Consider the following 26,742-nt stretch of genomic DNA (forward strand, 5'->3'; position numbering starts at 1 on the left):
TTTATTTTGTAATAGATTTTGGAAACCTGTCTGGAAATGACCTATTTTGTCCAAGTAAGGGACAAAAAATGACATAAATAACAAATCAAAAACGAGAAGCTATGGGAAATAGTTTTACTTGACCTAAAGGATTACTAATTAATCGATTAACCCTTTGCATAAATCGGTTGTGTCCAGCTGCTCTGAAAGCTTCTCTATCAAAAATCCTGCAGCTTTTATGTCAGTGTTTCTGCAGCAGAGAGAGACAAACTGGCTGTGCAGAGATGAAATATCAATCTCGCTGCACAGTTGGCTTTGGATGCTTTGTCCACTGACTCAGTGCATCTGAACTGTGTCCAGTCAACAGGTGTCCCACGGGCTAATCCTCCCACTCTGCTGCTGACTGGCTCGTGGCCAACAGATGAGCTTCATTGACGCCGTGTTTCGTCATCCCACCCCCTCCGCTCCTCTAAGGTAACTTCACGGTTTCCTTCTCGGGACAGTTGGATTTGAGCACAGGGAGAGCACGACTCTCCGAGCAGGGAGGGAAACTCTGCAGCAGCAGCAGCAGCAGCAGTCCCTCATTAAAATTCCCAGTCCGTACTCTCACCACGAAAACCTCCTTTAGTGGGTGGCACCGGCGTCCTGCCTGCGCGCCTCTTTAATTGCGCACCACGCATTAACGAGCGATCATCGGCTGTGAGCGCGCAGGATCACGCTGCCTCGAGGCGGGGAGACTTCGCTTCATGTCCCGGTGTTGAAACGGGGGAAAGGTGGGCGCAGAGTCCCAGAGGTCCAGCAAAGGGTGGCGCCCTTCGCATCGCATCCAGCGGCTGGACAAGCTGTGCGGCGACCCACGGCGACACGGTCCGCCTCCGCGTCTCGGTGCGGCTCATGATCGCGGCGTTTCTCGGTGGGGACTGGCAACATGTGCGCCCGGATGGTGTGAAGTGTGACACAGCGGCTTTGGGGGTTTCATTGCTCTCGGATACGCCAAGTACCCGACGTTACGGCGCACCTTGTGTATAATAGGTGAGTACATCAGTTCATTTGCCACTTCAGATCAGACAGCGCACCCTCTACTCTGTGCATGTTTTATTGGCGGCTTGTACAACACCTCTGCGTATCGATTATACTCAGCATCCGATTTGCTGAAGGTTTCCAGGCAGTTATGAGCAGCAGTGACTGTCACAGGCACCAAATCACTGTCAGTGCTGCGGACAACTATCGCTGCAACATGTATGTATGTCCTATTGGTTTACAGCACAGACCCTCAACTTAGTTTTCTGGGGGGCCACTTTTGCAAAATGACAGGAGGCTAGGGGCCAGTTGCAGCAACATCATATATGTTTCTAGGGTTTTAGGACATTTCGAGGATTTTAGGACATTTCTCAAATGAGGTTTGTTTCTAGGACTTCAGGACATTTCTGTGATTTTTGGCATGTTTCTTGGACTTTAGGACGTTTTTTATGATTTAGGACATTTCCAGGATTTAAGGATTTGTTTAGGATTTTAGGGTGTCTCTAGGACTTTAGGACATTTATTGGATTTTAGGATGTTGCTAGGATTGTGGGACATATCTCAGATTTTAGGATTTTTCTAGAACTTTAGGATTTTTCTAGGATTTGAGGACATTAGGGAACCTCTGTGAGTCTGCGAGGTGGTGCGAGTATCCTCCACTGGCACTTTTTCTATAAACAAGCTGTATTTTGATGCTTTTTTATGCGCTCTATGTATACTAGAAGTATCAAACCAATTCCCGGTGTGAATAACTTTATTTTTATTGTGAATGAGAAAATGGTTTTGGGACCACCAGATTTGGCCCACGGACCACAAGTTGACTGTCAGTGGTTTAGAGCATCATTACATGACATAGAAGTTGTGTCGCTGCTGGTCAGATCTTCAGAAGCTTACTAATTTCACTGGAAAGACAGAATTATTTGCATATGGGATTCAACAATTTTGGCAATTTAAAAATTACAAAAATGCGTCCTGCAGTGTTTAATTCGACTTTGGCTGACACTTCATTCTTAGCAAGATTAACGGTAAAGATTCCTTGCAGTGACTGGCTGCAGTCCCGGTTAAATTACAGCTACGGCAGGTTTGTTTAGCTCCAAACACCTGGAGTTTAAAGTTTTTGGGAAGCCATCAGTCTTGCAACTTGAGGATCTGCCCTGAGTGCCCTTCAAGTGGTTTATTTCTCCGGCAACATGGCAGCAACAAAGCAGATAATAGGAGAAACTCTCTTAAAATGTAAGACCACCACAAACAAACCAGCATCACCAAATACCCCCGTTGGAGCGAGGATGTCCAGCTTTGTTTTCAAGCACAGTGGGATCGTATAGAGCTCAGAGTAAAGTGTGTACTAATTGAACCTGCCGGCCACTCTCCATTGTGCCAGGAATGTTTGGTTGCCTGTTCTCCACAGAAACCCCCGTTCCTTTGTTCTGGGGGGACAATCCACCAGTGCCATGTGTGTACAGGGGGTGGGGGGAGGGAGAGAGAGGGGTCGGCGGGGGTATTGACATCTGTAGCTGACAGCTTCCTCGGGGCGAGCTGACATGCTGTGATGCCATGAATGGGTATTAGGGAACATATGAGCAGCACTTAACAGTAATGAGGACATTTATGCCGTGTGCACGATGCTCAGGGAACAGTCGGATGACACGCAGTGTTGCAAACTCTGTCAACATTTGTTAAACGTAACATGATATATAAAGAGAATTTGTGTCATATAGGTTGATTGAAAGAAATTCTTAATGAAAACATGGCATCATTGGTTCCAAATCCTTTTGTTTTGCAGCAGGTTTTCACTGAATTAAATTGGTTCAACATTGTTCAAAGAGAATCTTAATTCAAGTTATTTACGGTACTTAGTTCAGAATCTAGTGCAGAAACAAGTAGTTGATGAGTTAATTCACAGAAAATAAATCTCCAACTTGTTGTGAATCGGTTAGATGTTGAAATCATTCTTTAAACAACAAGAATGTAAGTATACACCAGGAGACTCAACTTGCTTTGCTCGGGGGCCACTTTTGCTAAGTGACAGAGGGACATTTCTAGGATTTCAGGATGTTTTTAGGATTTTAGCACTTTTTTGGGGTTCATAGGATGTTTCTTGGATTTAAGGACATTTCTAGGATTTGAAGACATGTCTTGGATTTTAGGAAGTTTCTAGGATTTCAGGACAATCCATCCAGTTGTTATCAAGACATTTTACGTTAACTCTACGAATGTGAACTTCATTGTGGCGCTAGAGGAAACATTCATTAGGGATTATCCTCTTGGGACAACAAATATCTGCACAAAATTTGAGTAAAATCTATTCAATATTTGTTGACATAATGGTGATGGACCATTTTAGGACTGCTGCTTTATATAACCTTAAATATAAAATATATTTAGGTTTATTGTATGTTGATCAGAAAAACAAGAAATTTAAAGACTTTTCATCGGGCTCTGAGAATATGTGATGGGTATTTTCCAATATTTCCACGTATATTACAGACTATTAATTAGTGGGTTAATTGAAAAAATACTTAAATTACAACTTTGTCCCGGTGGGCTTCACAGTTTGTATGGCACATGACACCCTTGATAACTTGACCCTTGATTTTAATATTATGAAAAAAAAAACCCAAAACATCATGAAGGCTCACAAAGTCAAGATTGGGTAAATGACACAACTTTTTTAATTTAGAGGATACTGCCAGAAGGTTAACACTGACCAGTTCTTTCTGATGTTGTCCTGTATGATGGAGGCCAAAGTGTGCGTCAATCATTTTAACACCTTCCTATTTGGCGTGATATCTACTGTCAACATTGGGAAGAATTTTTAGAGGGCAGCGAGTAAACAATCTCCACAGCTGCTCTCTTATCAGCAAAGTGAGGAAAAGTCCACATTAACACTGAAAAACAACCGGAAATTATTGGCTTTCCCATCCAGAGCCGCAGACCTCCCTTAAACAAACGTATCAAGGAGGTTCCAGGAAAAAGGAAAATCTGGTTTCTGACTCCTGCAGCAGAAACTCAGAGCCGATGGGAAACTGTTGGGGAATGTGGCTGTGTCAGTGTGAGCGTGTTTCATGGTTGTAAGTAAGCGTCCCCTCATGACTGGTGGAGAGTGGTACACCATGAGGAGGAATGCAGCCCCCATGGGCCCCTCATGCTGCAGAGTATGTGCTCAGGATGGACTTCGCACCTTCCTCGGGCCTGACAAAACAGCAAGTGGCCAAAACAGGATTTCGCCAAAGCAAAGGGAGGAAAGAGCCGGCCTGTGCCTGCGCCGCTTCTTTTCCTGTGTTTTAGAATCTAAATGCCATGCAGTATTAACAAAGGCCCTTAGCTGCTTTCCAAATGACTTTCATTTAAGCTGAGAGGGGGGTTCGTATACAGGAGCCACAGGAGGGAGTGACACGCTGAAAAGCAAGCCAAAGCTGCTGTATTCAACCAAGATGAAAAATAAATTCATCACCCTCAGCCACTTATCATCGTATCAGCTACAGAGCATTCCCGTAGGACAGGAAGGAGCCTGGAGCCACTGTACAGTACAGCGCTATTAGACAGAGGTGCAGACTTAAGTCATATGACATGGACTTATGGTAGGGCACTTGACACTTTTCATAAGTATTGCTCGACAGAAAATGTGTATTTTTTAGAGAGTTGAGAAAGGGTAGTTATACGCACATCACATATATGCAAGGCTTTAAAAAAACGACTTACATGAGGAAAAATGCACATTTACTCCATGCCACACAAGTTTATTGAAGACAACGTTTTGATCCTATTTGGATTTTTGTTAGGTCAAAGTGTTTGAAAAGATACCACATCTACATATACATACATAGATACATAATGCACACCAATAGGCTGACGAGCTCTATGATGGCAGGTGTGGTTAACCATCTGAACCACTCAAAGTGGTAAAACAACTGACAATAAACAATTCAATAAATTGCATAGAAAATGCATGGGAAAAAATACATATGGGAAGAAAACAGTGATGCAGAGAAACGACGTAGCCTCTGTACATAGGGCGCCCACTCTACCAGCTGAGCCCCGTAAACACACATTTTAAAAAGAATTAATGATTTCTATAAACTTGTTACTAAAATGGCATTGTATTTGATGAAGAGTGCATTATGACTTGTTTATGACTTGAAAGTTTAGGATTTGGGACTTTAATGCAAAGACTTGAGATTTAGGACACTTTTTAATATTCGGTACAATTGATTTTTACTGTGCCTAAGTATGATGGCTACCCCTCCTAACTCTCTCACCACTTTCACATAACGGATGTTGTTTTGTACCGGAGTACCCTTGGGTCATAACTTACCTGACATTTTAATTGTGCAACGATGTAGAAAAGGGCGCTGCAGGTGGACACTGCTGCCCTGGGCGCTATCATCAGCGGGGACCAGCAGAGCAGCAAGGCGAAGCTCTGCTCCTGGCTTAAGGTGGAGATGCTGTCTTATATGGAGGCATCAGTATTAAATTGAGACCTTTTCATAAAGGGGTTAAAACTCCTTGTAGTTGTGTTAAATGGAGGTCCATTCGTTGTGCATTTTGAATTCAGCTTTATCTCGGTCACAAAACACTGACAAGGCTTAATTGTCTTGTTAACTCCTCATAAAACGCACTTCATTCATACTCGACGGAACAAAGTAAAACTTACGCAAACTATCTTGGTTACTCATGCAAGTAATCTAGTTAGTGAGTTCACTATTCCAATGATCATCAGCTCCGGTTTGGTTAAAATAAATCCTTAATTCACCAAGTTAGATAAAAAAAAAAAACATGCTGATATACTCCATGGTCTCCTGCTGCTGTTGCTGTCCACCGGCTGTTTACAGTCCTGTGACTTATCCCATCACCACTAGGTGTCGCGATGTCTTTCAGCTGAATTGAGTTTCATACAAAGAGGAGCACCTGTATTTATGATGGTATTGAAAAACATACCTTCAGGATTTCTAAATACACTGGTATACCATGGTACCTTGACACTAATGCGTAGCTACTGTACTGGAGTAAACGTGAATTGTACCCTTTCTTGGTTTGGTACACAGTGTTCACACTAAATGAACTGAACCTTGGTGTCAAGTGTACTCGGATCCAGGCCTGGGTCCCAGATGTGAAAGCCCCTGTATTGTGACTTGCAAAACAATGGCTTTGTGGTATCAAAGCAGGCTCTGTTTGCCCATTGGGGGGTATCAGAGTTAATAACATACCACATGGTGCCTCAAGTAAACAAAAGACCGAGTAGCTGCGACCCCACCTGCCCCGACCAATCTCAGGAAGCAGATAGTCGGTAATGAATAACTAACCATTATGATGATGAAAGGGGGCGATGGCACGGTGAGATAAGAGTGTGGTGACCGTCCGAGCATGAGGTGTTTACAAGAGGAATTCCTCACATTCCTCAGCTGCAGCCATGCCACTCCGATCTGCACCTCCACCCACTGATGGTCACCCTCTGTGCCAAGAGGGACCCAAGGGGCGAAAGGGCCCAAAAGGTTCCTCCTCAGGAAATAGCTGCTTTTAATGTGTTATGTAAGGCGATTTTTGAGTGTTGCTTCAGAGATTTTGGGGAGTATTTGGTAGAGCTAATACAGCAGGCGGAGGAAAACGTGCAGCAGATCCCCAGAGAGTTAAAATCCACACAAAGGCTTGTTTTTAGCTTTGAGTGGGGAAAAAAGGTTTTGTGTTAAAGCTTGAATCTGTAGATTTCCACACAGTCAAGCAAATTGTTGAAGCTTTTGGCATTCACTTCCAGTCGTTCTTGGTTTCCAGTGAAATTGTCACAGGTGAAGTGACAAAGTTAGATGTCATTGGCATTGAAGTGAAGGTGAGCAAAGCACATGTGATGCATACATTTGATAAATGTGTCTTAAAAGCCCTGTTTATTCAACCACAGGAAAGTGTCATCTTCAGCCATTCTAGCAGTCTGGCTCTAGAGATGGCAATTTCAGTCTGTCAGCTAGTCCACAACTTTGATCCAGACTGAAGTATCTCAACAACTTTTTGAGAATTTGCCATTAAATTTGGTACAGACATTGATGGTGCCCCGAGGATGAATGCTATTAACTTTGGGGATCCCCTGACTCTTCATCTAGAGACACCAGCACATCAAACTTATCCAGAAAATATCTCAACTTCCTCTAGATGGTTTGGCTTAAACATAGATACAAACATTTATGTTTCCCAGATGATGAATCCTAACGACTCATGGTCCTCTCTTGTCTCACGCATTTTGATTTTGAGTGACATTTCTCAACGACTGTCACATAAATGCCATGAAATTTAGGTCATGCATTCCTATGTCTCTCAAGTTTTTATCTAGCTCCATCACCATGTCAAATATTTAATTTGCCCAAAACTTTGTTTTAAAACCAAATTACTGCAAATTCCCATCAGCCTCAGCATCACTTTGTGTTCATTGCTAATTAGCAAATGTTAGCATGCTAAGAAACGAGATGTGCCAAATACTGCAGTTCTTCAAATGACTACTTGAGGCTGATTCCAAAGCGAGTCAGTCCTCATGGACCTCCATATTAAAATGAAATAAACATGTTTATTGTGTGGTACAAAAAATGGTTTAAGCGTCTATAGCTGATTATCCCATTTTTGACAACTTTATCAAGGATGAATTTTGATATAACTCACACGTTAGAATTTTATGACACATATACGACAGAAAAAGTTCATGGCTTTCTAGGTTTCTAAATATACGCAGTGTTTTTCCTGCTCGCCCTGCCCACATGTTCCTACTTGAAATGTTTCGCTGTGATGACGTCACTGATTTTTAAATCTCTTTTCTCACCTTGAGGAAAGCTTTACAAATATGAAACCTCCATGAATCAAAAATTCATAATAGAAAGAGTCATGCTTGACCTTGTTTGCAGTCTGAGGTGTCCTGTTGACAGTCTAACAGGAGTCTCTTTTACAATGGTGGCCTATAAAGAAAATATGTATTTAAAGGATTAAAATGCTCTAAAGTGCTTAAAAAAAATCTCCGGTTGCTTTTGTATAAGAACGTCATGAGTGTGGACTTAACTCAACGCTTTATCCCTTCAGTCTATGAAACAATTTCAGCTTTTTTCACTGGCGAGACCTTTAAGTTTAACAATTACTCATCGAGCCATTTTCTGTCTGTTTGTGTTGTGCCCCTTAAGTCCAGGATAAAGTCCTGGATCAGTTTTTTCTCATGATTTGTGGTGTTTTGGGGTGTTAAATACCCGCATGTTAAAAGTGAAACACAGGGGCTCTTCTGTAGGCGACCTCGGGACACAGAGGGGTTGTGTTTTAGGATCAATCATCACATTTTTGAACGCGGCGCAGATGACTGAGTCTAATAGGATTATGAGAAGGCTTGGTGGTAGGAGAGGGAGTCCGGGGGAGGGGGGCACATTAGCCCTGCAAACCCAGCCTCGGTTAGCCCCGGGGGGGGGTCATGTGATGGAGGGGGACAATGTTAGCAGGTGTCAGGCCGATGATTACGGGGTCTGAGGCTGGGCTCACCTACGAGGATTACTCAGAGCCTCTAATGGAGGGCAGGTCGTGACCCCGGCAAGCAAGGAAGCAAATCGCCACCCTCTCTCCCAGAAAAGTGCTATTCTGTCAAGTTAAAAAAAAAAGAGAGAGAGAGAGCTTCTAGTCTCTGGTTTCCTTGGCAACTTCTTCAATCTGGATATTTGTTCTTTCAGAGCTGAACTTCTTGTAACACCAAAAAGCATTTCATTTATAATTTGTGAATACTTGTCAGTCCCACTTTTTGAATACCGCAGCTTGTATTCTTTTGTTTTTTATTCGGCTTCCAAGCTTTTGAGCACACAGTCTGTTAAAATCAAACCTTGTCTGCTGTCCAGACTCATCTGAAAGAGGCTGCAGATTAAAGTGGCACCATATGCCGGGGACTGAGGAGATCCCTCCCCATGGCAGAGCTTATTATTGTGCTCTATGTCACTGTCAGCAGCTAATTATTGTGGAGGATTGAGGTGACGGGGGGAACAGCTCCCCTATCTTGTCTTAAATGCTTGGTCATCTCGACTTGCCACCTAAATCGAAGCATTTCCAAACACACATCCTTTGCATCGTAATCACCTTGCTAAAGCCAGCTTTTGATTTTGTGACTTACATTACCCTTTTCAAGCTGTTGAAGTTCAAGTTGAGGCAGTTTGAATGCCAGGAAAGGGAGTCGCGAGCTTCTGAGGATGTAAAACCATTGTTTTCTCGCTGTGCCCAGCCCGTGCCGCATATGGCTCATTTCATGGCTGCTGGAGAGCCTGATTTATGGGCTGAAGAGCAGCAGGGCTGATGTTCCTCATGTACAGTTCTTGGCAAAATGAGAGCCAAGTCCTCAGCGAGGTCACATGAGGTAAAAGTATAAGACGGGATATTCATCAGAGTGCGCTTCGTGCCAAAATACTCTTCATAGAAAAACACAGGAAAGGTGTTAATCGCCTGCATAAATGTTTTGTGCCAGGAAAGAGTCCTATAACCCAGAAATGAGTTAACATTTTAGGACTCCTGGTTCCCTTTTTGTCAAAGTCAGTGATTTTTTTGTTTGTTTATATGTTTGTTTGTTTGTTTCGTTGTAAGAGGCCTGAACTAATGTCTGTGGTAAAAACTAGCTTTTGAGACGTTCACGTCTACAGTTTGGCTGCTGTCTTGCTTTGGTGTCTCGCCATCCACCATCCCCTCAGCTCCCAATGACAGTCAGCTTATCCTCATGTGCTCTGAACTTCTTCTCTTGAGATATGTTGAAATTATACGTATGAAATGTACAAATCTGTATTTTTCTTGTATTTTGTGATGATACTTTCTTCTGACGACTGGGCTGCTTCCTATGAACTGTCGGGTTACATGACAGCACGCCTGTTTCCACAATGGTGCTTCAGTACGTCTCTGATGTCTTCTTTGTCAAAAGTCTCCTAGGAGCTGACATTTCATTGTAATCATTGAATTAACCACCTCTGGGAGAACTCCTCAAATGTGAAACTATCGATGCTTGTCACCCCCAATTAGAGAGCAGTTTATATGGTTTTGCTCCCATTCTCCTCCTCCTCCTCCTCCTCCTCCTCCTCCGTCTCCAGTCTGAGAGATTCGTGGCCCCGGGGGGCTGGAAAGCTGTCTCGTAATCTGAGACAGCATTAATACTGAATAAGATGGAGCGAGGCGTTGGCCGCAAATTAATTTCCATACACAGAGCGGCGTTTTGAAAAAAAACTGCATATGACACAGTGGGATTTCGCCGGGTATGTGTGCATCTGTGTTTGTGGTTCTGGTAGTGGTGGTTTGCTACATCACCATGGAGACAGGGGCATTATAGTGTAGGGATGCTGGAGTGAGTGCAGCATTGGCAGCAGAAAGGAGCAACATGGCAACAACAAAACTGGAGTGGACAGCCACAGGGCCGACGCGTGGCTCTACGTCAGACAAGAAACTTGGACATATTTCTTCTTTAAAGTGTCCTCTACTATATTTCGCTGAAAACTTTCCAGTTTTACTTCAGCATTGTTCTGCCACTGATCCACTGAACCACATGATCCACGTTCACACCCAGATTATCCCTCACATACTGAGAAGGGCACTGCTGTGAACGACAGGCAGCACAAGCCAAATCAAACTGCTGCTGAAGCTGCTGGAATGACTCCCCTCCTCCTCGTCTTCCTCCTCCTTCTCCTCCCTCCCCGGAGAGGAGAGTATCCTTTAGGGAGAAGAGATGACTTGACGTTTTGGGTTTGTCAGAAGCTGCAAATAAATTGAACACACTGGTCGCAGCTCAGGCTGTTTGTGCTGTAAAAACACTGCAGCTCGCTGTGCTATACGATATGTCAAACATGCTGTAGTAACTGCAATGATTTTTCTCTCCCGCTCAGCACTGTAATGAGAGTTTATGCATCTGGTGCCGTTGGATTTATTCCATATCTTTCTTGTTTCCTCTGCACACAGTTGCAGATTTAAAGGACCATACCAGAGTGTTTGCAACTGCTACCTCCTTAAAAGGCATAATCCTTAAAGACATTTTGGGATTTACGCTTATTTGCTCTCTTCCTGAGAGTTAGAGGAGAGGATCAATACCACTCCCTGCAAGGCCGCACTTAGAATAGCTTTGCATAAAGACTGAAAGCAGAGGGACACAGGACACCTTGTCCAAAGCCTAAAAACATGCCTGTTCACAGAGGAATAGTTAAAGCATATCGCCACAGCTTGTCTTTTTTTTATTTACCTATATTTGTTTAATACATCAGTTAGCAGGTTTTTCGAGCTTTGTTATCACATTGAACATAATGTCTGCACTATTTTTTGTTAGATTACCGGCTAGGCAAGAGGGCAACTGCCCACAGGCCCAAAGGTGTGACTCTTGAACAAGATCTGTGATGTGCAATAGCCCAACCTCCCCTGCCACCCGCACGTATGACCGATTAGTTCTGCAACTCAACCCTAAACCCGCTTACACAAGATTCACAGCATACTCTACTATGACGTTTTCAAAACATTTTTGACAACCTACTATACTGTGACATTTCTTCTGCATTTCTAGCAGATACTATACTATGACTTTTTTATGATATTTTTATTGGCATATTGCGTTTTTTGATATTTTTATGAGGTTTTTATGGCATTTTTTGTGATGTTTAGAAGTGTCTGCAGAGTTTGATCATGGATATGCTCTGAATGTGGCATACAGCTCCCTTATGACTTGAGGTTCATTGTGACTGATTACATCACTCACAGGGAAAAAGAAGTGTGATTTTCATAAGTGATGACAAACCAGCAGATGCCTTAGCAGACAAATGCATCCTTTTTGAAAAAATAGTTTTATGGTTTGCAAAGTGGTGCGTGTAAGTGATTTATAGTAAACATGCTACAGCGTGCGAAACCACTGGAATGGTCCTTTAAATCGTGATGCGGTGCAAAAGTCATCTTTTTCAGAAACTGTCACCACAGCAACTCTTAAAATAATGTCAGTGAGGTTTGGCCGGCTCCTCTGCTTTCCCCTGGGCATTCGCTCCATTCTTCACTCTTCCACTAATAATAGATCCTGCTGCTCATCCCCGATGTATTGTCCCATGCCTAACATCACAAAGAAGAGAGCGGCAGCAGAGTGATGGAGGGAGCGGCACCTGCAAATTCTCTCCCAGCCAGCTCTGTTTCCCCGCGGGGCCAAGCATTTGACATTTAACTACGATCGCCGTAAACAGGCCACTGGAATGCCATTGACATTCATTTGTCTGGGACAGTTTTTTCACTGGGTGGGTTTCATCTCTTTGCAACTCTGTGGCGGTTTAAAGGGATAGTTTAGATTTCTTGAGGCGGGGTGGTTTGAGGCACTTATCCAGTCAGATGACCACCAGTTTGGAGATGCAGGCAAGAGTCTGACATTGAAGCTAGGCAATTTCCTTCTACTGTGGAAGCATCAGCAATGAAAAATATTTTATTTAACAAAAAAAACACCCCACCTAAAAAAAAAAAAAGGGCTGCACAATATTATCAGTACGTCATTGTTAAACACAGCACTGGATCCCACTGTGCAGTCTGTTCAGCCTAAAGCTGTTGGCAGCAATTAATACATCATTTTATCTAGAGCTGAAAGGATTTAGAAAAGGAAAAATGCCCAATATTTGACAGTTGCAGCATCTCAGATGTGACAATTTGCTGTTTTTCTCTGTTGTATTATCATTGTAAAAAGTATATATTTTGATTTTAGACTGCTGGTCACAACAAACAAGCAATTTGAAGACATTCTCCGCCCTCACTGTGTGACACTTTGTGTTTGTTTTCCCTTTAATTTGCCCCGCAGTGGGTGGAGAGCGAAAACTCCGTGAACTTTCCTGATAAAATACAGTAATCATCTCCTTCTTGTTGTTCATTATTTTACCTGTTTGATGTCGGAACAAAAGGGCGTGCATCATCTGTGGTTTATCGCTTAATCATAGACTCTGTGAAGCTTACCAAACAAATCACCCACAAGCTCTCAGCTCCACCTTACCACAACACTGAACCACCACTTCATCCATAATGTTAAACACTGCTGACTCTGTGTGCGTGTGCCAGCATGTGCGGTGTCACAGATCTCATCCGAACCATGCTGAGTCTGGCTTGTTCCTCCGCTGTTTACCTATTCATTAATTCAGCCGTGAGTGATGGCACGGGCAAAACCAAAGCTCTCCATCCTGTGGTAATTAAACGTCTGTTGGTGCGACATTTTTCTCTTGGAAAGCACTTTTAAAACAGACACTCACATACACACACACGCTCTGAGATGCTGCCGGTGGGCGTCCCGGGCTAGCTTCGGTAATTAGCGTGCTGAGTGGTTGCACTGATTGCTTCATTATTTCTCCGATAGGCATCTGTGAGAGATATTTGATGGATGTTGCACATTTGAAAGTAATCCGTGCTAAAGCTGCTTATGTGAACATCACGCTCTTCAAACTCACCTCACACCTATAGCAACATTATTTACATGTTTTGAAGTTACAGCCTCACGTAATCGGATCCTCTTGCATCAGAGCTGCTCAGTGCCACACCAAAGCTCAATGCAATTAACCGCCATGCTGCAGTTGCTCAACATAAACACATGAATCCTCCGTCTTATAGCTCACCCGTGGAGGAGCGTTAGAGTTGTGAAAGAGAGGTTTCTAAATGTAGCTACATCACAGGAAGACTTCCAAACTGATTCGGGATAATTGGCTTGTTTTGCTCACAGCAGTTCAGCACGACGCTGTGAGCAGGACAGCAATTATCAACCGCGTGTCCCAGTTTCACAGACGAGGATTATTTTTGTATGCGACAAGATATTGATGGCTGCTTCCCATTGAAGGCTTCAGTCATTGACAACAATGATTAATCAAAGTCTTTGAGACTAAGATTGGAAATTTCAAAGAGGGAGAGAAAAAGTAAACTTCAGGCAGCGGCTGCTTTGAATTCAGATTGGTTTATTGTGTGTCACAAACTTAGCAATAATTCTATGATCATTTGTTATTTTTAAATCACTTTTAGCCACAATAGCTGCGTTTCACCTAAATAAGTTATGACATGTAACCATAAACCTAACCTTACCTGCCTGTCTTTTAGGCAAACACGCTTCACATCCGGCTAAATGCCAAATTGGCATTTTTTCTGCTTCCACCACTGGACCCAGAAGCAAAGGTGGCTGATTGTGTTGGACGCCTATAGTTGTCAAGTCATGTAGCTTCAGCCACAGCTTTACCTATTTGAGCAGCAACCTCTGGGGCTGAAAAATGAAGCCAACACAGAAATGCCAAAAATTGCAATTCTTCCAATGGTCACTTTGAGTCGGGCTCCAAAACAGAGTCGATCCCATAGACCCCCATGTTAAAGTGCCCAGCAGAAATCCCTCATACGTGACCACTTCCATGTATAAAGGGGCTCGCCTTTCCATCATCGCTCACATATCACAGCTCCATCGCCTTCGATTGGAAATAGTGATGGCTTGCGCAAATCTGTAATGGAAACCTGCCTACTGTTAATTACTTGTTCTCATTTATTGTTTAGAAATTATTTTGGGTTCTTTCAGAGATATTTCTTCGCAAGTAGTGCCTGCCTGCTTGGTTCTTTGTCATTCCAGTCTATAGACCGCAAGATAGTTCAGATTCTGCTGATTCTTAGATATCCCATTTGTGATTTGTTGCTTTTCTGATGACAGCACTTACACCACAGGGTGCCGTCTGCTCAGTGATATTAATCCAAATAATGTGTCACCACTCTGCCCCTCTGTCAACTCCTCCATTACAACTAGACCCCTACTGGACCAGCCCCAGTAGGGTCTCATTTTAAAATGTCAACCCTGTCAGGTCCCCACACCGTCATATCTGCTGTCATCTCCAGGTAAACATTGCTCGCAGAGCCGCGGGGAACGCCGGCTCAGACCATTCCTGCTGCGGCTGCCACCGCTCCTTTTCGATCAAGTTTTACACTTCCAGCTCCAAACCAAATACCACTTCTTTCATCACTGCACTCTCCTGTAGAGGCAGAAGAAGAAAGGTCACCCCTGTCCGGATGGAAGACTCCAGGCTCCATCGCTCTGAAACTGAGTCACCTCCGGAGTCAGTCTACCAATCACAAACTTGCATGCATCGTTGTGAGTGTGTGTGTTGCACAACATGCAATTTGGGTTTGGTGTAATTGGCTTATTAGGCCTTTGGAGAATTGAGCAACTGGGCGACTCATCCATGAGTAAATTCTCCGGTTTCAAGCCAATTGTCCTTGTCATGTTTTTGTAGAGTGCATCTGCCTTCATCTGTCAGTCTAAATCACATGGAGAAGGCGTAATTGATGCGATGTGTGTGTGTGTGTGTGTCCACATACAGCGAGCCAGACACACTCTCAGGACTAGCAGCTCTTGGAGTTAATCCGTCTCACTAATAGTGGGGGATGGAGCCGAGCGGGGAGGAGGAGGAGTGAGGAGAACAATACAACATCTCTCCCTCAGTGTACGGACACGTGGTCACCGCCCGGCGGGAAATCTCTGGACTTTGGACGTTCTCTACGGATGTTGCTCTTCTCGGTCACTCGTCCCAGCTGGCTATTAGCGGTCTCTGCTGCGCCGCTCAAGGAAACGAGGTACAATACACTCCCCCCCTTCCAAAAAACATCCTTCAGCAGAGCTTTTCGTTCCTGCCATTGTCACCAGATAAGCGGCTGCGTCAAGAGGTAAAATTAGGAATGTGTGTAGCGTGAGGAACTTCCCGAGGTGTGCTCTCTACTGTTTCTGCAGAAAGTCTGTTTGCTGAACTATGTCAGGAAGTGTAGAGAGACAGTAGAAACAATATGTGTTTCCTCCCTCGCAATGCAAACTCTTGCGTAGAGCACAGGACCGCTGTGTCTACCTCATGCACATTCCTAAATGCACCAAAGGGCCTTTCTTCCTGTCCTGCACCGGACATTGCTCCTGAGTGCTTCATAGACACTCTCAGTTAGATTATCTGATCGTATGTGTACAGGAAAGAGTAAATTCCACTGCCTGCTGTCACATTTTTGGTTCTTGACATCTTGAATTCCATATATCAGCATTGTTCTGGAACAAAGGGACTTCCTAAATGAGTTATTTCCTTTTGCTGTTACCTCAGTTTCTCTAGTTTCCTTTGTTGCGTTTGAGTCTCAATTGCAAAAGACACTCAGTATATTGTTTTTCCCAATATTTTGGGGTTGTTACCCTTTCAAGACCAACAAACTCTACATGTCAAGCAAAAATCTACAATTTTTCATTGTTCATTTCATTGTTGACACCTGGTGACTGTCAAACCCCTTCTTCATCCCTTTACCTCTAGAAAATCAAGTTTTTGTTTTAGCTCCACGTTAAAACATGGCTTCACTCTACAGATTGATATACAAAAAGTTTTTAAATTAAATTTTCCCCTTAAATTGTAACCCCCCTCTCAATCACTCAACAAAGGGAGAGTTTGGGATTTTTCATGCAGGGTTGTATGAGGTACTTATCTATGCCATGCGCCAAGTTTTGAGAATCAAGTTCTGTCTATGTACTGCTGTGAACTGGGTCAGCAGAAAATATCCAACCAAAAAGAATCAGTATCATTTTAAGTGTATACTAGAGTATTGTCACAGCTTTACCTTCTCGCTGTCAGGCAGCCCTTTCTTACTGCTGCCTCGATTACTTTGTTTGTGTTATTGTGTGACTTTGATGTTTTAACAGGTTAGTTCAGATTCACCAAAATTACACAAACTAACCAATCGAGGTAACGATAGACCAGCAGCTCCCGTGTTCTACTTGGTGAAATTACTGTTTTTGTCTGTAAAGTCTAGCTTTTAAAAGAGCATATACAACAGATCTGAAATCACTGTCTGACATTGAGGTAACGTTGGGAAAATATTCTAAATATAGCATATGCCTAAACTGACATTGCTTTTTTCTAGGTGGCCTAAATATGTGTTTTTGCTGCCCTCGTCCACAGCAGTAGATTGCCTCGGTTCTGTGTCAGTGCTCCAACCTGCTTCTCCAAACTGAGAGCCTGCCGAATTACATCTACTTTATGTAGTACACTGACTAGGGATAAGTACACTGTACAACCCCATTTTTAAAAAATCTGAACTATCTCTTTAATAATGATTATACATTGAGTCCCCTTTAAACTGCTCTGACACAATTCCAGCAGTTTGCTTATGCCCACAACTCTCAGCATGTTGAAATAAGCACAATGTCCCACCCTGTTAAATCTGTTATGTTAACTTAAAGGGATTAAACTTGTTTGCGGCATTTTGACTCTCAACGTTGGCCGCTACCTCGAGCGTCTTATTTTGCATGTAGTAAAACCTCAGAGTTCACACCCAGGGCGTACAACCTCTTGATTTGTCATCTTACACCACTGCATTTTTAATCTCTCACCCTCAAGGCAAATAAAATAGCTTTCATGCTCATACCGTGTTAGACGACATGAATCATTTAGATGTAAAGCTGTGTCCGTCTTTCATATGCGAGTATCAGTGCGTTCATCAGAGCTCGTCTGGATGTGAGGGTGGTGTAGTTGATCTGTCTGTATGAGTCACCGTTTCTTCTGAGGCCAGTGGACGAGTCTCAGAAACGGCTTCACATCGGGGACTTGAATCGGGGAGCACTTTGACAAATGGTCCTTCACAGTTTTAATGTTGCAGCAGTTGTGCTGCAGTGCACTAATAGTGTGTCCACTCTCACAGGGCTCCAAAGTTTTGAGTGCATCAAGAGCTTGTGTTCTCGCTCTCTGTGATGAAGTATCGCTGGCTTCCTTTAATGAGTCACCTGCTCGGTATAAGAGGCTAAGGTGCGTTCAGGGAGGCCTCGTGTTAACTGTGATGCCCGCTGGGGGGCTGGAGGATAGATGGTGGCTGACAGCACCCTTGGCGTTTCAGTGCTACTGCTGTGTCATGCTATTTTGCTGTGGTGTTGGCTTGTCTGTTTGTCTCAATTTAAAACCTCTGGAGAAGTGTCTGTTTTTATTGAATATCTGGAGCTAAAAATACCCTCCGCCTCACCAATCAGAGCAGAGAACAGATTGAAGAGTGAGATGTGATTGGATGGGATGTCCCATGGATGTTGCTAACTGTTTTCCGAATCTTGGCAAAGAAAACAAGGAATATTCATCTATTCAAAATCTGAATTTTAAAGTTACACCATGAAAACTCACACTTTAGTGGCAGCCCTATCTCTATACTACAGATTATTTTTTAATGATGAATATTACATTCGGAGATCAGTCTGCATATTTATCCCTCTTTGTAGCTGCTGGAGATGCAGAAAAATCTCACATCTTGTCCGTCTTTCTTTCAAAGAAGCAATCATAGACTTTTTAGCATTTGCTTTGAAGTTTTATTCTGTGCCATGCCTGGAATTTTGTAATTTGGGTGGCAAGGCCAGTTGCCCTTCAGCGTGGCAATTTGTTTCTCAGGGCACAAAAGCCAGCACATCAAGGCCATATGCTAAAAAAATAAATCTAGATTTCACTCAGATAGACAACACAATTTCAAAGAAGAATACCTTTTTAATAAACAGTAAAACAGGTCTGTAGAGATTTAAAAATGTGTGAAAAGAATGATGTATTGCAAAATGTCATAGACTTTCTTTTTTAAACAAGTTCTAACTCTTCTGCAGGTAATGCATGAGATGACGACTATTTACATCACATTTAGAGGCATCTGTAAGCAAAAAAGCATCCAAAAGCAATACATAGGCATGTATTTGTGAGATAGAGGCATATTTTGCCATATATTAGATTTATATACTGGATTGTTTATGGTGACATTAAGTATTAACAATGGTCCAGGGCATGTATTGGCAGAAAAGAAATCTAATATTCATAACAACGTTTCCATTTTTAAAATCACGTGAAAATGAAAAATTGGGTTTTTGTTACATTAAAAGAAGCATTTGTGTCTACATACGGAGCAGGTCCTCTTCCACAGAGTCTGCAATGTTATTCTACAGAAGCCCAGAACAGGCAAACTCGTGTTTTTGCGTCGGCCACCGTAGTTCTCCTACACACTTGGCACAGAAATTTCAGTTTGACCTCACTGTTAGATGCCACTAAATCCTGCACATTGGACCGTTAATCAATAACATTCGAAATTAAACACATTGTTTTCTCCAGGGCTGATGATCGAAGTACTAGTGCTTCCTGCTAGAAGTCAAATTATAAACTCTGAAATAGTTTTAAAAATCTGACATTAATTTGAGAATAATTTTAAGGCAAATGTGCAGCATGTTTTTCAGGAAGGTTGCTCTTCTCTCGCACAGTTCCAGTGTGATTTTTGAAAGTGGTTTATCAGAAAATTCCCCTGAGGCAGTTTGAAAAAATTCATGTTAATGCCGCACTTGGATGTTACACCAAAATTCAACAAATTAGTCATTCAACATAAAAAAAAAGAAAAAAGAAAAGCAGCTTGACTCATGTGGAGCATTTGAAAAGCTTCTCCCTCTGAGTCAGTCTGTTTCTGCCGCTGGCTGCTCTCAAACCAGGTCAGCTTTGGCCACCGGCAGGTCGGCCATCACCTTCATTGGCAGAAAGTGAGGTGTGACAGGTGCTCGACCTGCTGCAGACGGGCTGTCAGATGGAGGAAACTAACGTCACCGGCTTCACAGCAAATCTGATGTAGTGCCACATCTCCTGTACGTAACAGATTCATCTGCCAGTCAAAAGTTTAAGACATCATATATATTTTAGCTTTTCTTTTGATACACAAAATGCTTGAAAAAAATATGGATCATGCTTGCTGGGATGAATGTAGCAGGCAGGTGGAGCGGGACAGGTGTGTCCTCAGATAAGATTTATATCCATTTGATGTCAGAGTGGCTTCATGGGGCTCTTCAGGGGCCAACAGGGGAAGCTTTCATATGTTGAGTCATTGTACTGTGCAGTCAGCCGCCCGTAATGCAACTAATATGACCCTGATTTTCCTTCTTATTCTGTCGTCAATCTTCTATAGTTCTGCTAACTTTATTAGTCAGAGTTTTGTCCAGTGCTCATGTAGTTTTGGACAGTTTCTCAATTATAAAATGTCACTCTTCAGTCATAATAATAGCTTGCCTTTTTCTTTCTTGAGCTGACATTTGAGTGATGACTGTTAAATATCACGTCGCGAAAATCACGACCTTAAACCGTGACGAAATTGCACACTATGTCCTGAGTCTCACTGGAGAAAATGCCAATGGATTTAGTTTTCTTTAAGCAGCATTCATTTGTTGTGTTTTGGGCTTATTGAGCCACTTGCTGGAAGCAGAAAAAGCCGAAAACACAATATTATACCCTAATGTACATTCAGGAGCAACATTAGCATTCATTTGCAGTCATATTTCCAGCAAACCAATGAAAGATCTGGCTGTTTAGCTACTAAATGTTCCCCCTAGTTAGCTGTTTAGTTCTGTTCGCTGCTGCTGTTTAGATCCATAAGCGTGAACCAAAACAGTAAGCTCAATAGCCAAAAAACTAAAACAATGAGCTGAAAGACGCTCAAACGCTCTGCAGAACTGATGGAAACTGTAGATGATAATGCTCTCTTTCACATTACTCATAGTACTTTGATCCATCGTTAACATAAAAATATTGATTAATGCAGCTTTACATACTATAATTTATAATAAAGTCTGATGTTTGCTGTTGATGCCAGTCGTATAGAATTTAATCACACAAATGCGCACAGAGATAAATATAGTAATATAGAGATTCCTTGTTTTCTTGTTGGTTTTAGAGCTGTACCAAATATCTGAAACTTCATTTATAAGCCTCACTTATAACATTGACATTTGAATTCTAAATCTACATTCAAATGCTGCACAGCTTTTTGTTTGTTTGTTTGTTTGTTTGTATCCGTTCTGTTTAAATCCAGTATTTATGCACAGCTGCAGATAAAGATTATACTAATACTATTAGCCTATGTTATTGGATTGTTTCAAGTTCGTGTGCTCCAAATATTTCTAGTAACTCCAGAGCACTGTAAAGACCAAAAGTCAACATTTATTGACAAAAATTAGATGTGATCACTTCAAAAATTCACAACATGTTTTTATGTCACAAAATATTCTGCTTCAAACCATTTTTTTTTGCCATTTAGCCTTTCAAGCACCCCATCTGGTATCTCTCTCATGGCGTCAAGCTTTTTGGGCAGTTCGACCCTGAAGAGTCTATATGAGACACACTGAGCTCTCATCAAACTCCAATGTCAACCCATCCACATCACTATTAGACATTCAGAGCAACAGACATAGTCCAAAGAGTGAGAAAGTCAACTCAGGTGGATCCAACAAGCACAGGACTTTTACCCAGGAGATTGCTGTTTGTGTCCTGTGTGACTCTAAAAGCGGACATTGAGTTATTTTGTTACATCAGTCGTTGCCGAGTCGTGACTAAGGTCAACCCTGATTTCTTCCTAACACTAATAACCAAGTCGTTGCATTGCCGAAACTTACTTTTCAATATATTCATAGTCACAAAAGTCGACTCGTGATTTATCGTCAAGCTGCAATGCAAAAGTCTGCCTGGTGTCATTATAGTGATGCTGGAGGAAACTGCCCATTCAGCCAAATCTTACAAGTAGGTATGAGATCACGTTGCAGCACCATAAATTACATTTATTGATTAAACAAAGTTATTTTTTAAGAGTAATTCATTTAAGCCAATAAATCACTTTTATTTTAGGATTTTATTTGAGGATTTCTTTTTTTTTTAAGACAACAGACATTCAAAACTTCACTCGAACACCTCAATAGAAGGTTTTAATTGTAATGCCTTAGTTGGTTCTTCATATTATTATTTTTTGAATTCCCATTTGCCATTTTTTAGACTGTGGCAGCTTTAAACTCCCCTCTTAGTTTAAGAGACTCAGAGCATCAAGAAGGAGCCTGAAATAAAGATGAGAGCAGGGGGAAGAGAAGGATATTATTCGGATGAAAGCGTGACATGACATTAAAGAAGTGGGGAGCAAAGAGAGATGGGAGATGAAGGAGAAGAGAGGCCCTGCAGCTCAGGGCTTTTCTACAACATCAAGCCCCGTGTTAGAACCGCTGTTGGAGATCACTTTACAGAGCGGTAACAGCCTCTCCCTCTGTCGTCTGCCGGCTTCTGGGAGTCAGACAGCCGTGCACTTATGTAAAGTTAGTCTATCATCCCTAGCCTGCCAAGGATCCAGGCCTGGAGAACACACGGCAATGAAAGTTATCACTGAGGCGACACTCAATAAACCGGTTGTCTCAGCCTCTGGGAAGCTAAATCAAGGGGAGTTGTAGTCAAAGCCACATTAGTCGAGTTTAAATCAATTCCGAAAATAGTCTTAGTGAGAGGAAAAATTATGCTTTAGAAGTTCGAGAAAGAAGGAGAGCCCACAGAGACGCATCTCTTCAGCGGTGATAAAATCTTTGATGGATGAGGTCAAATACTTCATCAAAGGTCTCCCTGCCTATTTTCCCGGTGTAAATTTAGATCTTTGACAGCCATTACGTGCAGGATTATGTGCTTGTTATCCGTTACTGTGGCCTCATTGAGCGGCGCTGGGCCAATAATCGATGCGGCCAAGCTCGAGAGGCAGACTTTACATATCAATCTGTTTGTCGGTCTGACAGTTTGCGGCCGCACCGTGAGATGTAACGGTCTGCAGATCTGGCTTTGAGACAGAAGTCAAAGATGAGGCTTTGATAAAATGTTTTTCCCTGGGTGTTTTAGATATGAAAGAGAGCGAGGGCAAAGAAAAGGTCGCTTTCATTTTAGCAAACAGATTTTATGGCTCCATAGGCAGTCAAATTTTTCTCAAAGCTGCTGATCAGAAACCTTGTAAAAGATCTTTTTTTTTCTTACATTATTCATCCCGCCTTCTGACCTGTTTGGTCTCTCGTTCTGTGCTGTTTTTGGCTCACGAAATTATAAGCAAGGCTTTCTCTACACGGTACCTCATTTTCACTTCATTAGTGTCGAATCACAAAGGGAAAGAAAACAAATCCACTTTGAAAACAGCACAGTCTGAAACTAGGCTTAGTTATCGACCGAATGCTGCTCGAAATCACTTCTATTTGGACGCTTTTGATGTGATTTTGCATTCATATAAGTTCGATTGGCCACGTGATCTCTTGTGTGATCAAACATTTATATTTATAATATATTTTATAATAGTGACATGTTGTAGATTTGCTCTATTTGGCATGAATGCACCAGTGTCTTCTTATTCATCTTATTTGCCGATGGTAGCAACATGACCTATATTGGTCGATACCGGTGTGCAGCTGATAAATCCGTGCATCCTTTTTTCCAGGTTCACACTGCTGGCAAGTAGTACACCTGGGGGGCTAGCGACTGAAAATTAATTTTTCTCTGATTTAATTTATGCCACAGTAAGGACATCTTAGGCTCAAATTGAAGCATATGAATGTGGGAGTTTTCTACATACACATGAAGCCATGAAATTCACCAAAAAGTGCTGAAAAGTAGTCAGATTTGGTTAGAATTTGTCAAGCGAACAGTAATTTCTTTTGTCTTTCTGGGGATGTTGTGGGTGTTATTTTAGGATTTTAGGATGTTGACAAGCTCAATAATCTTATTTTGCCATTTCCAACAATGTTTCAGGATACTCCCTGTCAGATTTTATACTTGTCTGATTATTTATGCAATTTTAGTAACCTTTTTGCCTGAACATGTCTCAAAAAAGGGGTTTGGGGCCCTCTGAGACATTAATTAATTGTAAAAAGAAAGTAGTGCAACATCCTGCTGCCTGCTAACATGACTTGTGCAGCACTGGGATGCATTCAGACATTTCCACGAGAGTCTGGCTTGTATTCAGACCAATGCACCAAGAAAACGAACCGCTCTGGTGGGCGTCATTATGCATCCAGAAAGTGTGGTGAATTTAACTGTCACCCTGAGCCCTTTTCACCTTTTTTGCAGCAATGGTGTTTTTTTGGGTTGTGATACCAGTTGTGACAAGCGTAGCAGGAATGTGAGACGCTGTAGTCTCACGTTACTCTTCATCACCAGAGATCGTGGTGGCAGTCAGTCACTCGCTCAGTCAGGGGTCACGTAAGGACAGAAAGAGGGAGAGAGAGAAGGAGAGAGGGAGACGGAGGGGAGAATATTTACGACTCAGACAGTGGCGAGGGTGAGCTGCATCCCAATCTCGGCTCCTTTACTGCCTGGCTCAAGAACTCTCTCAGGAGAGATGGAATAAGCTTGAGTAGAGCTTTTGCAGGTAATACAGGTCTGTGTGCACCGTCTGTAACAAAAAAATATCCACTTGGGAGGCCTTACAGGAGAAATCCATCAAATGGGACTCAGTGTTGGACATTTTCTAACATCCTGTCTGTCTGCGCTGTTCAGTACATAGAGGTACTTTGTGATAAAGCACTGTAATTTAACCTTTTTTTGCTGTGCTCGCTTTCTTTCTTCTATTTTTGTTTTATTTGATTTTGTGCTCATCCTATAACCGCCTACTCTCTTTCTTAAAAACTGTCAAATGAGGCTTTTGTAAGTTGACAAATATGTTTTCTTTATAATGTGGGCGATTGTTCAAACATCACTGATAAAGTTTTTTTTTTTTTCTGTGTCTTACTTCTACGCTAATCAAATGCATCCGGTGACAGCACTCGTGCTTCAATCATTCCAGGTGCTTGATATTCAGCCGGCAGTGTCGTCTTTCCAGTGATATAACAAAGTCTGTCACGGGCTCTTCCCCCGGGGCTCTGTTACCTGTCTCACTCTTTGTTCCACTGATTCAATCCCCCGCTGAATCTGTCACACAGTCTGGCCTTCCCTTGGTTTTAATGACTGCCCGGTGAGATACAGTGGAGCTGCCTGACACCTTCTCTCAGCGTGTAAAAAACATGACTCCCATAAGACTTGACTTCAGACTAGAGATGTGAGACCCGGGTTGGAATTGACTCCTGGGAGACTTGACTACCTGAAGACGGGACAGGCTTAGAGGGATACTTTGCTGATTTTCAACCCCGTCTGTTGGGATTGTGTGCACATCAAACTATGTTGAGGCATCTGCTGTGTCGCCATTTTCCGGGGCTTTCTGCCAGCCAAAAGCCATCGGATGAAGCAGAATGACATGTTTCACATCATCCAGCAAATTTTTGCTTATTGCACAGGTGGGGAGTTTCGCACACTGTCGGCACGGGGGGGCAGCCACTCTCAACGCCATATTGACACAGACCTGGTTAAAAATCAGCAAAGTATCCCTTTAAGTCAACAAACAAGGATTTGAGGAGACTTAAATCCTTGAGAATTTATATGTAAGACATTGCATTTTGACCCGGTATAGACTGCGATTCGGGGTTGTCTCCAATAAAAAATAACCATTGTGACAGATATTGTGTGGCGATATCTTTGGTCATGTAGTGGTTCTACGTTGCAGAGTAAGAGGTTCGAGGGCGAATGTTTTCACGGTTGTGCGAAATTCTGACACTGTCAGAAATTTGGGATGACCATGGCACTGTGTGACTGCTGTCATGATCTACATCTGCTAACCAACCAACAGAAATGCAGCATGAAATGAAGCACTGATAAGCGCAACGTCACAATGCTAATAGATGCTAATACTTACTTTAAGCTCTAGCTGCTAAACTGGCGTGTCAAGTTGGCCTCTTTTCCCCGGCCACGACCGCATCCACATTCTCCTCCTCCTCCACTTCTCTAGACTTTTCCCGACACACATAAATGCCGTTACAGCGCGCTCTTGATTTGTTTACATTTTTCTCTACTACTATAGATGAATGATGCACGCTGATGATGTTTTGTTGGACGTAGGTCGTAGCCTGCAATTCAGTAGCTGATGTCATTGCTCAGTCTGCATACATCAAACCTGATGTCGTACCCAAGTTTATTCAGATCCATGTCGCAGAGTGTAGCATGCACTGAACTTAAAAGATTGCAAAAATCTCACAGTCAGCATGAAAAAAAAAAAAAAAACTCTAAACCTGACTTGGACTTGACAGCTGCGAGATGCAGTTTACTTGAGACTCAACTGTCTGAAAACTCGAAAGTGAAAGCCTCAATTTCAGACTTGGTTAAGATCTTAAAAATGCACTTTGCTCATGACTTGACATGGACAGGCTCTAAAGGACTTGAAAGTCATTCTGACAGAGTTGACGCTCGACTTGGAGCTGCTCCAAAATATATAAAACAGCTCTGATGTGCACAGGAAGCTCGTGCTGTAAAAGGTTCGTCTTGTAAATGGACTAAATGTTGCAGCTGCACAAATGGGCAGCAACTCACTGGCTACCATTTATCTCTCTGTCTGTGTCTCACATGTGTTCACACACCCACAGATAGGGCTTCGGCCATGATTCCTCTGATGAATTGCTTCAGTCATTGGCCCTGGCTGTGTGTGAGTGCGCTGAGTAATGAAGAGGCCGGCGATGCTGTTCTGCTCCTCCTCGGTTGCCCCTGAGCACAGGTGCTCTGCTCTCCCTGAGTGGGAGTTCTCCGCTGAACGAGTTAGAGATTCATTCATCCTGCGAGGGCTGCAGTAGGTTCCTTCATTGTTGATGTGATGTGAGAGTGAAGCGGAGATTCACTGTTTTTGGCATGTATGACGGCAGAGGATAGAGGGCTTCAAAGTATGCTCGGAGAACAAAAAAAACATCCCACTAATACAGTGACTAACACACTCAGAGAGGTATGTTCCTGCTCTTGTGCTGTTCTCAGCGGCTTCTACAGTAATGACTATTGACAGGCGCATCATCTTTAATGCTACACTGTCCTGCTTTCTCAGTACTGACATATGAAATATGTTAACTCGGGGACTGTCGCCAAGACATGGATGTGAGCTGAC

General features: G+C 42.6%; 1 protein-coding gene across 1 annotated transcript in view; it reads left to right on the forward strand.

Annotated features, from left to right (window-relative positions):
* The first annotated feature begins 498 nt into the window (after window positions 1–498).
* tmem108 (transmembrane protein 108) overlaps window positions 499–26,742 on the forward strand; it is a 57,908-nt gene continuing 31,664 nt past the window's right edge. Inside the window, exon 1 of the mRNA XM_042510636.1 lies at window positions 499–1,011. The gene's annotated coding sequence lies outside the window, so the exon portion shown is untranslated. The remainder of the gene's footprint in view (window positions 1,012–26,742) is intronic.

Source organism: Plectropomus leopardus, chromosome 21 (genome assembly GCF_008729295.1).
Source record: "Plectropomus leopardus isolate mb chromosome 21, YSFRI_Pleo_2.0, whole genome shotgun sequence".
Lineage (NCBI taxonomy): Eukaryota > Metazoa > Chordata > Actinopteri > Perciformes > Serranidae > Plectropomus > Plectropomus leopardus.